Raw genomic sequence first — 13974 nt, forward strand, 5'->3', positions numbered from 1 at the left:
CTATGTTCCAATGGTTTCTGAAGGCCGCTGTCAGTCAGGACCCTTGGAATTGTATGTATGCTGTTACAGCACTGTGCAGCACGTGGGCCTATAGCGGCGCCACGATAGCGCCATCAGGCCGTTAGCGCCATGCGGCCATTACATTAGCATTAACATTACACTTAGCAGACGCTCTTATCCAGAGCGACTTACACAACTTTTTTTTACATGCATTTACATCCATTTTTACAACTGGATATACAGTACACTGAAGCAATGCTGGTTAAGTACCGTGCTCAAGGGAACACGGACTGTGTCCAAACTGGGAATCGAACCTGTGACCTTTAGGCTACAAGACCAGCTCCTTACCCGTTACACTACGCTGCTGCGCAACAGTCCCCCCGGGCGGCTAGCGCGCCCTGGACGCTCGCTGGCTGTGTCGGCTGTTTGCTGTGGGCGATCGGACGCGCGCGTGAGCTCAGCTTCCTCCGCGGTTCCGCTTCGCCGCGATTAAGGGGGGCCCCCATTTCCTTCATCAAAGCGCCTCTACTGCTAATTAGCGGGTACGGGAAACATTAGCTCAGAGTTCGCTAAGCTCGGCAAGCGCATTATGGGGGGGGGGGGATTAGCCGTCCCGCGGGATCACAGGGGCCCAAAGCCCGGGATTGAGAGTGGGTTACAGTCGCGCTTCCGAAAAAAACAAACCGGGAGTCCTGCGTGTCCCTGGGAGCTTGGAATAGCGGGATTACGTCAGCTCCCTCTGGAGCGCGCGCGCGTTAGCGCCTCTGTTGCGCAAACATTAGCATTCAGGAAAGTTCTACGGTATGCGTCAAGCAAACCTTGGGGCAAATGTGCACATCATTTTAGTTATATCTTTATATCTTTATATCTTTATATCTCGTATCTTTTTTTAATATCTTTTCTATCTACGTCTATGGAGCACTTTTTGGGGGGTTCGGGCTGGGTGTTCTTGTCCAATTTTCTTTTGTATTCCCTACTGTAAAGTGTGTTTGTGACAGTGCACCATGAAATAAACTAAAATTGAATCAAATCTTTATTATATTAATGACTCCTGGAGTGCTATAAAATAAAGTTTATACTGATGTGTGGCTTCTGGGTTAGTGGTAACTGGCAACTGAGCAATAACGAATGCAAAAAGAATATATATATATATATATATATATATGTATTCTTTTCATATATAAAAATATGAATATTAGGCAGCCCCTTCAAATATTTTTTTTGGTGCTCTTTGGTGGCCATGGTTTGGTACTGTAGATCATGTGAGCATTTTCCCAAATGATCTCCTTAGTCTGAAGAAGGCAATGGGTAGCAAATAACATTTTGTGTCCATGTTACATAATTTTTCGCCTTGTATTAAAATTCATGACATCACAGTAAAAGAAGTTAAAGAAATATATGCAGTTATAAGCAGAAGTGAACAATCTGAATGGGATAAGTTAATGAAAAACATAAAAATAGTGCTGCTTTTTCTGCTGCATTCACAGAACCCCTCAATTGCTTTTTGGCACAAAAAGTCTTCAATGAAATCACCTCATTGTGAAAATGGCATTTTGACGATTAATTTTAATCGTCAGCACAACCCACACGGTTAGACAAACAGAGAGAAAGACAGCTTATGTGTGTTCTTGAGGATTTATATGTAACACAACAATGTTTACATTTCTCACACTTTATATGTTCACACTACTTTACTTGATGGTAATCCATCAAATACAGTCCAAAGTGGACTTTTTTTTCCCTTCAGTGCACGCAATTCACCACACAAAATCTCCATTAAAGTCGTATCAAAACCAGAGTTCTATTGTCAGTCTGTTCAAAGGAAGTGTGTGTCACTTTGTTGAACATTTGGGTGGATCCCTTGGGATAATGACTCCTTCACCCCAACAAGGTTGGTGCTTTTTGCCAGAAAGTCGTCGTGTTCAGCCAAAAACACAAACTCATGAGGAACGCCACATACCACGTAACAATCGACAATAATAAAAAAAAAACGCAATAAATAACCTTGGGAAGTGCATCTGGTACACGGGTTAGATTCCTTTCCGATGAAAGGCATGCATAATTATCCGCAAGAATTTGTTTTATTTATATAAATTTCTGTCGCTGTCATTGTCGAATATTGGCAGGCACGCAGAGGCAAGCCCGGGCAGGCAGAGGATTTCGGAAGAGCCAGCTCGTCCACTCCTGCGCGTCTCCTAACGTTCCGCGAAGAAAAAAAAAAAGTATCGCCTCCTTCGTTTAAAAAAGGAAACCTGCTCCCCTTAAAAAAACAGAAAACAGATTACTAATGCATTTCTTCGCTTCGCTCCTTCCTTTTAACGTAAATGCATTCCTGACGTGAAGAGAAGAAAGGAAAAAAACGCATTGGCTGCTGTTTAGGTTTCTTCCAACCTGTTTTTCCAATGAAAGTATTTCTGATTATAACTCCCTATCGGCGTTCCTGAAGCATTAGCCATCGGGAATGACAGAGTACACGATGTTCGCGGGGGACTCATCCACGTCTGTCCAGGTCATCCGCTGTGACACTGTTGTCCAGCCCTGGGGGGGCGGGGGGGGTGTGGATCATACGTGCAGTTTTAGATCCAGGGGGTACAATTCGTCAGTGTCATGTGTAATCATCATGCAATGTAATTCAAGCAAAGTATCACACACCCTCGAGTAAGCACAGGTGCTGGAGACCCAACGTGGGAATCAAACCTGCTACCTGTTGAGTTATAAGCCCAGTGCCCTAACCACTACACTACAAAAATGAGCTTTTACAGTAGGCTCGATGTCACACGGGCCATTGAGAGTACAGGAACAGGTGTGGTACTCCTGAGGGCCCACCTGTGGGGAACCCGGGAGGCAGCCTGGATTGGAGCTATTCCAGCAGGTGTCTACCTGTGCCTTACCTGTGTCTTACCTGTGTCTACCTGTGCTTTACCTGTGTCCCATCTGTGTTTTACCTGTGCCTTACCTGTGTCTTACCTGTGTCTACCTGTGCCTTACTTGTGTCCCATCTGTGTTTTACCTGTGCCTTACCTGTGTCTACCTGTGCCTTACCTGTGTCTTATCTGAACCTAACCTGTGTCTTACCTGAGCTTTACCTGTGTCTACCTGAGCCTTATCTGTGTATTTCCTGTGCCTTACCTGTGAGGGTTTACTGTCCCGCCTGAGATCCACACATGAGCGCAGTCACACTTTTTCTGTTCACGTTTTTTGTCAAGTTACATTTAAGGTATGCCATTAATAATAAATTTGACATAAATGCAAACATATGTATAAAAATATGATGTATAGACAAAGCTGCTAAAGAAAGATGTTTTTTTAAAAAGCTCTTTGTGGACACTTGGGAGGCTCTTTAAGGTAAAAAAAGAAAGATCCCAGTTGCTTTCAAGACTTTCAAACTATATATTTTCAGCAAAATGTTATAACTGACCAATGGTATAACTGACCAGTGGTATAACTGACCGAAGTTATAAATGATTAATGATATAACTGACCACTGCTATAAGCAACCAATGTCAAAGCTGACCAATGGCATAACAGTCCAATGATATAACTGATCAAGTCGCCTGGTTTGAATTTGAAATCCCCTTGCTGGCCAATCGGCTGGTTGCAGTTTATATGAGTCCCTTACGGACTGAATGTGCTCTTTAAGGAAACTGAAATGACTACATTCAGGAGATTATTTCTCTCATACATAAAAAAACATTCTTCTCTGTTTACGTATACAGTTCATCAGTGTAACAGGATATTCACCATGTAACTCAAGCAAAGTATCACACACACACACACACACACACAGTAGAGCACAACAGCTAGTTACCAACGTGGGAATCAAACCTGCAACCTCTTGAGTTACAAACCAGTTGCTCAGTCAGTGCTGTCTGTGTGCGCGCAGCTGAGGCGGTGGGGTGCATCGAGAAGAAGCGTCGCATGGCTACGCGCATGCTCTGGGGGGGGGGGGGGGTGGGGGGTGGGGGGTGGGGGTGGGGTACCTGTGCTCTCCTACTGCGCTAAACTCATAACGAAACAGCGAAGGCACAGAAAAAATCACAAATGCTGCTACTCAGGGGTGCACAATCAGGGCTGATCTTTTTAAGAAACCTCAGATCAAGAGGCAACGAGAACAGGCCGTTCAGTTCACCTTGGCTCATCCTTTCATTTCTTTATCTATTTTTTTAATCAACTGGCAACGTACAAAAAAAAAAACCATCAAGAGCAATAATTTCAGGGGTATTTCTTTCAAGATTTTGTGCCAACGTCTGCTCTGAATGATTTAATTACCTCAATCAGATCTTGATTTGACTTCTGTAATAAGCATCAGATACAGTCGCGGACTGCAAGTGCAAGATTTTCACTGTGCTCAGGAACAGGGGTGAACCAGTGTAGTTTATAGAACTGTCGGAAAAAAACTACAATTACAACAAAAGGTTGACTGGTTATAACAAAAACCAGCACGTGGATCCAGGATCGGAGTTGATGCAGCCCTGTTTCAATTAACCAGATTAAATTACTTCCTCTGTTTTCGCTGCTGCACAGGTAGGCGGACTCAGGTGTACAGGTAGGGGGACTCAGGTGCACAGGTAGGCGGACTCAGGTGCACAGGTAGGGGGACTCAGGTGCACAGGTAGGGGGACTCAGGTCCATAGGTAGGCAGACTCAGGTGTACAGGTAGGGGGACTCAGGTGCACAGGTAGGGGGACTCAGGTGCACAGGTGGAGGGACTCAGGTGCACAGGTGGAGGGACTCCGGTGCACAGGTAGGGGGACTCAGTTGCACAGGTGGAGGGACTCCGGTGTACAGGTAGGGGGACTCAGGTGCACAGGTGGAGGGACTCAGGTGCACAGGTAGGCAGACTCAGGTGTACAGGTAGGGGGACTCAGGTGCACAGGTGGAGGGACTCAGTTGCACAGGTGGAGGGACTCAGGTGTACAGGTAGGCAGACTCAGGAGAGACCACTTTGAGGAGAGCAGCTTACCAGCCACCACCCTGATCCCCCGACTCCTTCTAGAACCATCCATTTGAGAAACATGGGGCGATGTTGCAACAGGAAAGGGTGTGGGGAAGGGATCTAATGTCCCGCGGAGCTGAAGAGTAAAGGGGGCAAGCCCGCTTTTTTTGGGGGGAGGGGGGGTGATTTAGGAATGCGTGGCAGGATCACGGGGGATTCGTCAGCGTCCCAGAGGCGATCGTAAAGAGCTGCAGAATCTCAGTAATTCCCTCTCCTCCCCAGAGACAGGTGGATATTTGGCGGGGGGGGGGGGGGGGAACGAGTCCGTCCACTAGCCCTAATCCCCACGCCCCCGCCCACCTCCTTCCCGAACAACACCTGACAGGCGACGCTCGCCACGCCCTAACTCTGCGCATTGCCCCAGGAGCCAACCTCAGGCCTGTGGGGAAGATGAAAAAAAAACAACAAAAAAAAAAAAACCCCACGCTTATGCATTCATAAGAAACGACCCGTTATCCATTTCCTCCTATGGGGAACGTGATGTGCCTCTCTGGCTTACCACGGCGGGACGAGTGGTCATTTTCGTCATTTCGTCATGTCAGCCACTTTTAACGACCACACGACCGAGGTCGGTGGAATGTGCTTTCAGTACAGCGCGGTGGGAAGCTCAAAACAACATCAAAACATAGACAGATATCAAACATAGACAGATATCAACACTACATTAAACACAATGACTAGCACACAGACAATATTCACAGGTTGCCACAAGACAAAATTCACAGACAATGTTGTCCTGCATCGACGTGCCCGATGCAGGACATTTTAACGCATCGCGCCTGATCGCTGCACGTATGCGTGCTCGTGTCATCGGCGCTGACAGTCCGTGGCGGTGTTAGCATTAAAAATCAGAGAGGAAAGAAAGTCAAGGACTTATTTCTGTTCTGGTCACCTCAGTAGATGAATATGCTGTGTGAAGGTTTTTGTTAAATAACTGAAAAATATCTTTTGAATGGTATAAATGGGCTATAAATGTATCTCTTTCGCTCACTCTCTTTCTCACACACAGGCACACAAACATGCACACACACTGGACTTATTGATTGATTGATTGATCAATGGATTTATTGATTGATTATTGGTTGATTGATTGATTCAGGATTCAAGCAGAATGCATTGAGTTACTGAGTAAGAACACACAGAAGAAAAGGCATTTTGTCGTTGTGTGAACACATCCTATGTACAGGTGGACAGATATGCATGTGGGTGCATATGTAATTCTGTGGACTTTTAAGGGCATAATGTCATGTGACTCATTAGGGACAAAGCCAATGTTGTTTTGAGACACAGTGGAATGGCTTTGTGCATAAGCTCCGCCCTCTTCTTAGATCATTTTGATTCGTCGCATACAGATCAAGGTGTGAAGGCCTGCGTTTTTTCCTAACCTGTACTATTTTAATCTAATCTGATTTACAATCAAATGATGGAAAAAAAAAAAACACATTTTTGTAACACAAACGCTGTTGGTGTCTGTTCCTTCTGCACACCTTGAGAAAGATGTTCATTTCCTGCTTTCTTTTCTGGCTCCACCAAGGTTTTTAGCCATTGCTTATCTCTTAATTATGTCGTCGTGTGCGTATTCTGATGGGTAAATCCCGGTTGTCTCTCTATCCCACCTCTCCATAACACCTGTCAGGCACATTCCTACCTGTTTACAGAGCTTCGCTGCGCTTGTGACACAGTCCGGAATGTTCTCTGAGGTGACGCTGACTGAACAGGTGCGACACAGGTGTGAGCAGGCCCATCGTCGACTCCTGGCTTTTCTCCTAAAGGTGAGGTCCATAAAGGCCACAGGTCGGAGGTCAGAGGTCAAACCAATGGACTAAACGCATAGCTGTGCTGATCTTGTTATCTTAACTACTGTGGGCAAAGAATATTGTCTCTTGGGGCTGTCTTCAAAAGATTTTTAGAGATGAAGGCGGGCGGGGGACGGGAGGGGGTGGGTGGGTGGACTCATTTACCTGTCCTGGAAAATGTATCGACTGGAGCGTTTCACAATTCCTGTAAGTGTCAGTAATCCACACTCCACATTGTTAAAAAAAAAAAAAAAGAAGTTTTTTTCTGTTCTGAGGAGAACTAGCATTAGCATTAGCAGGACCCTTGTAGCAGCTGTAAAGAGCAGCCTTTGTAAAGAGTGTGTTGTTGTCTTCTTCTGGGTGCAACCAGTGGGGTCTGTTGAGTCACTCAATAAAGTCATTTTATGTACCTTAACTTAACTCTGCTCGCTATGTCTTATCAAACACCAGGGGGGCACAACTATGGCTGATCTGTTTGAGGATTATGTGCCAACTCCTGCCCTTAATTAATTAATCTGCTCATTATTTAATCGGCTCAATCACATTTTGATCCGACAGTTGTACAAGCACCAGCTTTGGCTGCAGTCTGTAAAGTGTATCCTAAAGTTTTTACTCAAGTACAGGAGTGAACCCGTGTAGTTGAAACAGGTGACAGAAAACTAAAACTAAGGTAACTGGTTGGAGCAAAAACCAGGCCTCAGACCGACCCACCGGGACCGGAGTTATGCACCCATGTCCTGCACCAGAGGTAACCGGCCCTGTTCCTGGAGATCTACCATCCTGTAGGTTTTCATTTCAACCCAAATTTGGCAGACTTGATTCTACTAATTAGTAGTTCAACAAGATGTCTAGCTGTTGCATGAGGTGTGCTCTGTTTGGGTTGGAGTGAAAACCTACAGGACAGTAGACCTCCAGGAACAGGGTTGCTCACCAGGCTTCTCTCACAATTCTTGGCAGATCTCGCAGTATCAGTATAGCAGATCCGCAGGTGCAGAGGACTGATTGATTGACAGAACGGAACAGCACGTTCGCCCAGATCCTGAAGACGACTGAACTACAATAAGAATAAAGATAATAGATATAAATACAATGAAAACGATCACGGACGACACGATGAAGTCAAGCGGGCCACTCACGACAACGTGCTGAACTAGCATCCGATTTTTTAAAACCGCACGAACAGGGAAAGACAACACCAAAAAGCATTTAAAAAGCAGTCACTATGGTCCGTGAAAACTCGCCTCTTTACAATGGCTCTTGTTGCGTAACCCATCGTTTTCACATTCCTTTTTTTTCGAAATTTCCTCTTGGAAATCGTTTTTGTTATTACGGGGTATCTTCAAGTAGGAGTAGACGACACACGTTGTTGTTTGTTAGGAAAGTATTACGCTTTCCACAAACGTTTCCACAAACAATTCACCGTTGATCTTTTTTTTTTTTTTTTTTTTCCCCTTATCTGTATTTATGTACGGCTGTTTCCTTATGCTAAACACACGAACAGGATTGCGCAAAAAAAAATGACAGTCAGCATTCATCACCTCATACACCTGGGACATGCACAAAAACAAAGGTCTGCACATGTCACAGAATCCTATAATGGTTTTTCGCAGGAACATTCTTAAGAACGAAAGTAAGAATTATTTAAGATTAAGGTTTCGTGAACGAGGCCCGTTGACTATAAACGGGCCTGTGTGCCTTGTTGGTGATGCTGTATTTTTGTATTCCTGAGAGTAACACGGATGTTCATCGCTATTGGTCGTCGCGCTGGATAGGAGCGTCTGCCCAACGATTGTCATGTAACATAATGCAATATAATGCAATGTGAAGAATGTACAATGGGAGACCGTTGTCCCGCTGCTTCTGGTAAATATACCGGAGCCTGAGCCAATGCTGGCGATACTGCATCACGGGGGGGGGGGGGGGCAGATACCCACAATGCCTCAGCAGCCCTGCAGCCTGGCTTTTCAGTGTCCCTCTGGGGCACTGGGGCAAATTTAGAGGAGCTTGGATGGCAAGATTATGAACATTCTATGGAGAGGAATGTTTCTGGGTGTGTGTGTGTGTGTGTGTGTGTGTGTGCATGTGTATATGAGTGTGTTTGTGTTTGTGTGTGTGGATATGTATATGAGTGTGTTTGTATGTGTGTGTGCCTGTGGATGTGTTTTTTGCACACGTGTGTGTGAATGTGTGCGGGCGTGAATGCGTGTGTGATTCATTTTGCTTTATATGCTCAGGGGCGACATAGATCAGGAGGTAAGACCAATTGTCTGGCAGTCGGAGGGTTGCCGGTTCAAACCCCGCCCTGGGCATGTCGAAGTGTCCTTGAGCAAGACACCTAACCCCTAACTGCTCTGGCGAATGAGAGGCATCAATTGTAAAGTGCTTTGGATAAAAGCACTATATAAATGCAGTCCATTTACCATTTACCATATTAGGAGCTTTCTGAGGTTGCTTGTTAAAATGCAATTATCTTCAAATAGGCACACAGAGTTCTGTAGTAATAACTTGCTGATTATATTGTACCATTGTTCTTTCATTCCAAATAGGAACAAACAGTACAGTAAACAGGTCAGTTCAGTGGAGAAAACATTTGAATTTAATGGGAACAAACAAACCTATCGGACTTATTTTCAGAAATAAAATCAACAGAAGTCCTGAAGACAGAAGAACAACTTCACAGAAGTTTTAGTCACCGGTGAATTTCAGTTTTCAGAAGAGGACGGTAATGGGGACATTAACTCTGCCAGGTAGAATGGCCGCGCGCCAGACACAAAATCACAGGTGTGTAGAATGTTTAACTCTGCCAGGTGGAACGACCGCACACCTGACACAAAATCACAGGTGTGTAGAATGTTTAACTCTTCCAGATAGAACAGCCGCACACCTGACACAAAAACCACAGGTATGTAGAAAGTAAAGCCGTCTTAATGGATACTCCTTCTCCACGCTGCGGCATATGCAATATCGCAGCCCACTTAGTACTTTTTACGTCTTACCTGATCAGGATCAAATAAAAATAAACCAATAAATTAACATTAGCCTTTTACTATTTGCTCTTTTTAAAATAAAATAAAAAATGCCGATTAAGCACAACTACATATTCGTATGGCTAAATATGTGTGATATGTATGAAATGTATGTAAGAATAAATTGCAGCATAGATCACATAAGGAGGATAATGAGATTTGGCAATGACACCTCCAGGCTTGTATTAAAGGCAGTGATGTGGTGTGTGTTCCGGGTCTGCGTCGGCCATAGCAGCATGGTGTTACACTTGTTTTCCAAACATTCCTATGTACTAGATGTGTCACTACAGTATATTCAAATATTTATGTTAAAACAGTTAGGCACGAATGCAGTGAATAGTTCAGTGCTCATTCATCTCTTAAGACGAGTGCTCTGGCTCTTAAGTGCTCTATCACCAGTGATTAGACACTGAACATTTTCTGTGCATCTGGTTAATATTTTAGCAGAGTTTTATATTTGTTTATTCACATATATTTATAGTATAACATAATTCTTTAAATGTCCCACAAACAAAAAAGTATTCTGAAAATCAAAATGCTTATCTAAATATATGCAAAATATTTAGCAGATGCTCTTATCCGGTGTAACTTACACGACTCTTTAACATTTTTTTCCATAGTATACATTTATACAGCTGGACATATACTGAAGCAATTCAGGGTAAGGACCTTGCTTGAGTGTACAATGGCGGTGTTCTACCTTGGAATTGAACCGTCGGGATACAATTGGGATACAAGCCCAGCTCTCTACCCATTAAACTATGCTGCCGCCCTGATGCGCAAATTATATATTTAGAACTTAGTGAAGGCGCTGCCAATTGCATCTCATGGCCTGTATTATAATCCAGTGACGCTCAGGACAGCCTAGCTTGAATCCCTGTGCAGTAGCCAGTGGCTCAGTCCAGTAACCAGTGGCTCAGTCCAGTTACCAGTGGCCCAGTCCAGTAGCCAGTGGCCCAGTCCAGTTACCAGTGGCCCAGTCCAGTAGCCAGAGACCCAGTCCAGTAGCCAGTGGCCCAGTCTAGTAACCAGTGCCTCAGTCCAGTTACCAGAGACCCAGTCCAGTAACCAGAGACCCAGTCCAGTAACCAGTGGCCCAGTCCAGTAGCCAGTGGCCCAGTCCAGTAACGAGTGACCCAGTCCAGTTACCAGTGGCCCAGTCCAGTAACCAGTGGCCCAGTCCAGTAACCAGTGGCCCAGTCCAGTAACCAGAGACCCAGTCCAGTAACCAGTGGCCCAGTCCAGTAGCCAGTGACCCAGTCCAGTAGCCAGTGGTCCAGTCCAGTAACCAGAGACCCAGTCCAGTAACCAGTGGCCCAGTCCAGTAGCCAGTGGCCCAGTCCAGTAGCCAGTGGTCCAGTCCAGTAACCAGTGGCCCAGTCCAGTAACCAGTGGCCCAGTCCAGTAACCAGAGACCCAGTCCAGTAGCCAGTGGCCCAGTCCAGTAGCCAGAGACCCAGTCCAGTAGCCAGTGGCCCAGTCCAGTAACCAGTGGCCCAGTCCAGTAACCAGTGGTCCAGTCCAGTAACCAGTGGTCCAGTAACCAGTGGCCCAGTCCAGTAACCAGTGGCTCAGTCCAGTAACCAGTGGTCCAGTTACCAGTGGCCCAGTCCAGTAACCAGTGGTCCAGTTACCAGTGGCCAAGTCCAGTTACCAGTGGCCCAGTCCAGTAACCAGTGGCCCAGTCCAGTAACCAGTGGTCCAGTAACCAGTGGCCCAGTCCAGTAACCAGTGGCTCAGTCCAGTAGCCAGTGGCTCAGTCCAGTAGCCAGTGGCTCAGTCCAGTAGCCAGTGGCCCAGTCCAGTAGCCAGTGGCCCAGTCCAGTAACCAGTGGCTCAGTCCAGTAGCCAGTGGCCCAGTCCAGTAGCCAGTGGCCCAGTCCAGTAACCAGTGGCCCAGTCCAGTAACCAGAGACCCAGTCCAGTAGCCAGTGGCCCAGTCCAGTAGCCAGAGACCCAGTCCAGTAACCAGTGGCCCAGTCCAGTAGCCAGAGACCCAGTCCAGTTACCAGTGGCCCAGTCCAGTAACCAGTGGCCCAGTCCAGTAACCAGTGGCCCAGTCCAGTAACCAGTGGTCCAGTTACCAGTGGCCCAGTCCAGTAACCAGTGGTCCAGTTACCAGTGGCTAAGTCCAGTTACCAGTGGCCCAGTCCAGTAACCAGTGGCCCAGTCCAGTAACCAGTGGCCCAGTCCAGTAACCAGTGGTCCAGTTACCAGTGGCCCAGTCCAGTAACCAGTGGCCCAGTCCAGTAACCAGTGGTCCAGTTACCAGTGGTCCAGTCCAGTAGCCAGAGACCCAGTCCAGTAGCCAGTGGCCAAGTCCAGTTACCAGTGGCTCAGTCCAGTAGCCAGTGGCCAAGTCCAGTTACCAGTGACCCAGTCCAGTAACCAGTGCCTCAGTCCAGTAGCCAGTGGCCCAGTCCAGTAACCAGTGACCCAGTCCAGTAACCAGTGCCTCAGTCCAGTAACCAATGCCTCAGTCCAGTAACCAGTGGCTCAGTCCAGTAGCCAGTGGCCCAGTCCAGTAACCAGTGGCCCAGTCCAGTAACCAGTGGCCCAGTCTAGTAGCCAGTGGTCCAGTCCAGTTACCAGTGCCTCAGTCCAGTAACCAGTGGCTCAGTCCAGTAGCCAGTGGCTCAGTCCAGTAACCAGTTTCCCAGTCCAGTAACCAGAGACCCAGTCCAGTTACCAGTGGCTCAGTCCAGTAACCAGTTTCCCAGTCCAGTAGCCAGAGACCCAGTCCAGTTACCAGTGGCTCAGTCCAGTAACCAGTGGCTCAGTCCAGTAACCAGTTGCCCAGTCCAGTAGCCAGTGGCCTCAGTCCAGTAGCCAGTGGCCAAGTCCAGTTACCAGTGGTTACTGTAGGCTGCAGTCTTCTAGACTAAGGGTAACTGGCAATAGTTTTATCCAAAGAGGAAAGTTATCTGTCAGCAGAGAATTCCCCTCCTCACTACTCAATAGTGGGTTTCAGAGTGAAAAGATCCACTGGCTGGCTGCACGTATTTTTAGTGTGCCATGGATGGAAGACTACGTAGCCGTGGTATCAGCCAAGAATTTCGATTGGCCAATGCCAAAACTGAGATTAGATGTGAGAAGAAAAAAAAGAAATGTAACTGGATGCCAAACTGACAAGATACTCCACTGCAGCTCCAGATCACATGTTTAGTTAAGCGCAACGGACGCGTCAAACTGGCGTTGAACAACACACGTTGGGGAACGCATTTAGAAGACTCACAGTGACTGGCCCAGTGCTAGCGCAGAGCACTCAACACAGCGGTACAGCTGCACATCACTCTGCCCTAGCGCAGTGCTAGCGCAGAGCACTCAACACAGCGCTACAGCTGAACATCACTCTGCCCTAGCGCAGTGCTAGCGCAGAGCACTCAACGCAGCGCTAAAGCTGAACATCACTCTGCCCTAGCGCAGTGCCATTGCCCAGGGCATGTGGTGGAATGTGGACGTAAATGGTAAGCTCTGAAGCTATGCTCCAGTGCCACTGTCACTGTGTACGGGAGCAGATTTGGACCACGTAGTTAAAGACAGACGATAGCCGTAAACTAGATTTAGATGGGCATAGATGAAAGTTCACTTCTGCAGCAGGTTCAGCACTGCCATTTACACCAACGTGCTATTTACCTCAGAACGTCTTTAAAACTCCGTTCTATCTGGGCTAGCAACTGCCAAAATCCTATTTAGCAGGTGTGGCAAAGTGGAGGTAAGCCTGAGCCCACAGCTAACTCTTATCACGCATACTTTCTGGACTCTCCCAGGCTCAAAGGGAGCCCTGATTGGTCCACCAACATCAGTTAACTGTGGAAACACCTCTGCCTCAGGTGAAGCTGTGACAAAGAGGGAAGGGGGGGTGGGGGGGTATGAGGAAAGGCAGCTTTCTCTTGACCAATCAGAGTTGGCTTGGACAACATGGAACATCTACCATCTATACAGTGACTTGAAAAAACTACTTTCATTCTGTCATGCAATGCTGTGAATTGTCAAAGAAGGCTACATCGAGATGCTGAAATATGCATAAATATAAATATAAATATAAATATAAATACTATGAATTGGGGGGGGGGGGTGTAATTGAACTGTTGCTGCACTGAAACCTCTAGATTCAGATGCGACGTCCACACAGTCACCAGGTTGGTAATCAAGT

The sequence above is a fragment of the Anguilla rostrata genome, chromosome 1, assembly GCF_018555375.3.
Source record: "Anguilla rostrata isolate EN2019 chromosome 1, ASM1855537v3, whole genome shotgun sequence".
Lineage (NCBI taxonomy): Eukaryota > Metazoa > Chordata > Actinopteri > Anguilliformes > Anguillidae > Anguilla > Anguilla rostrata.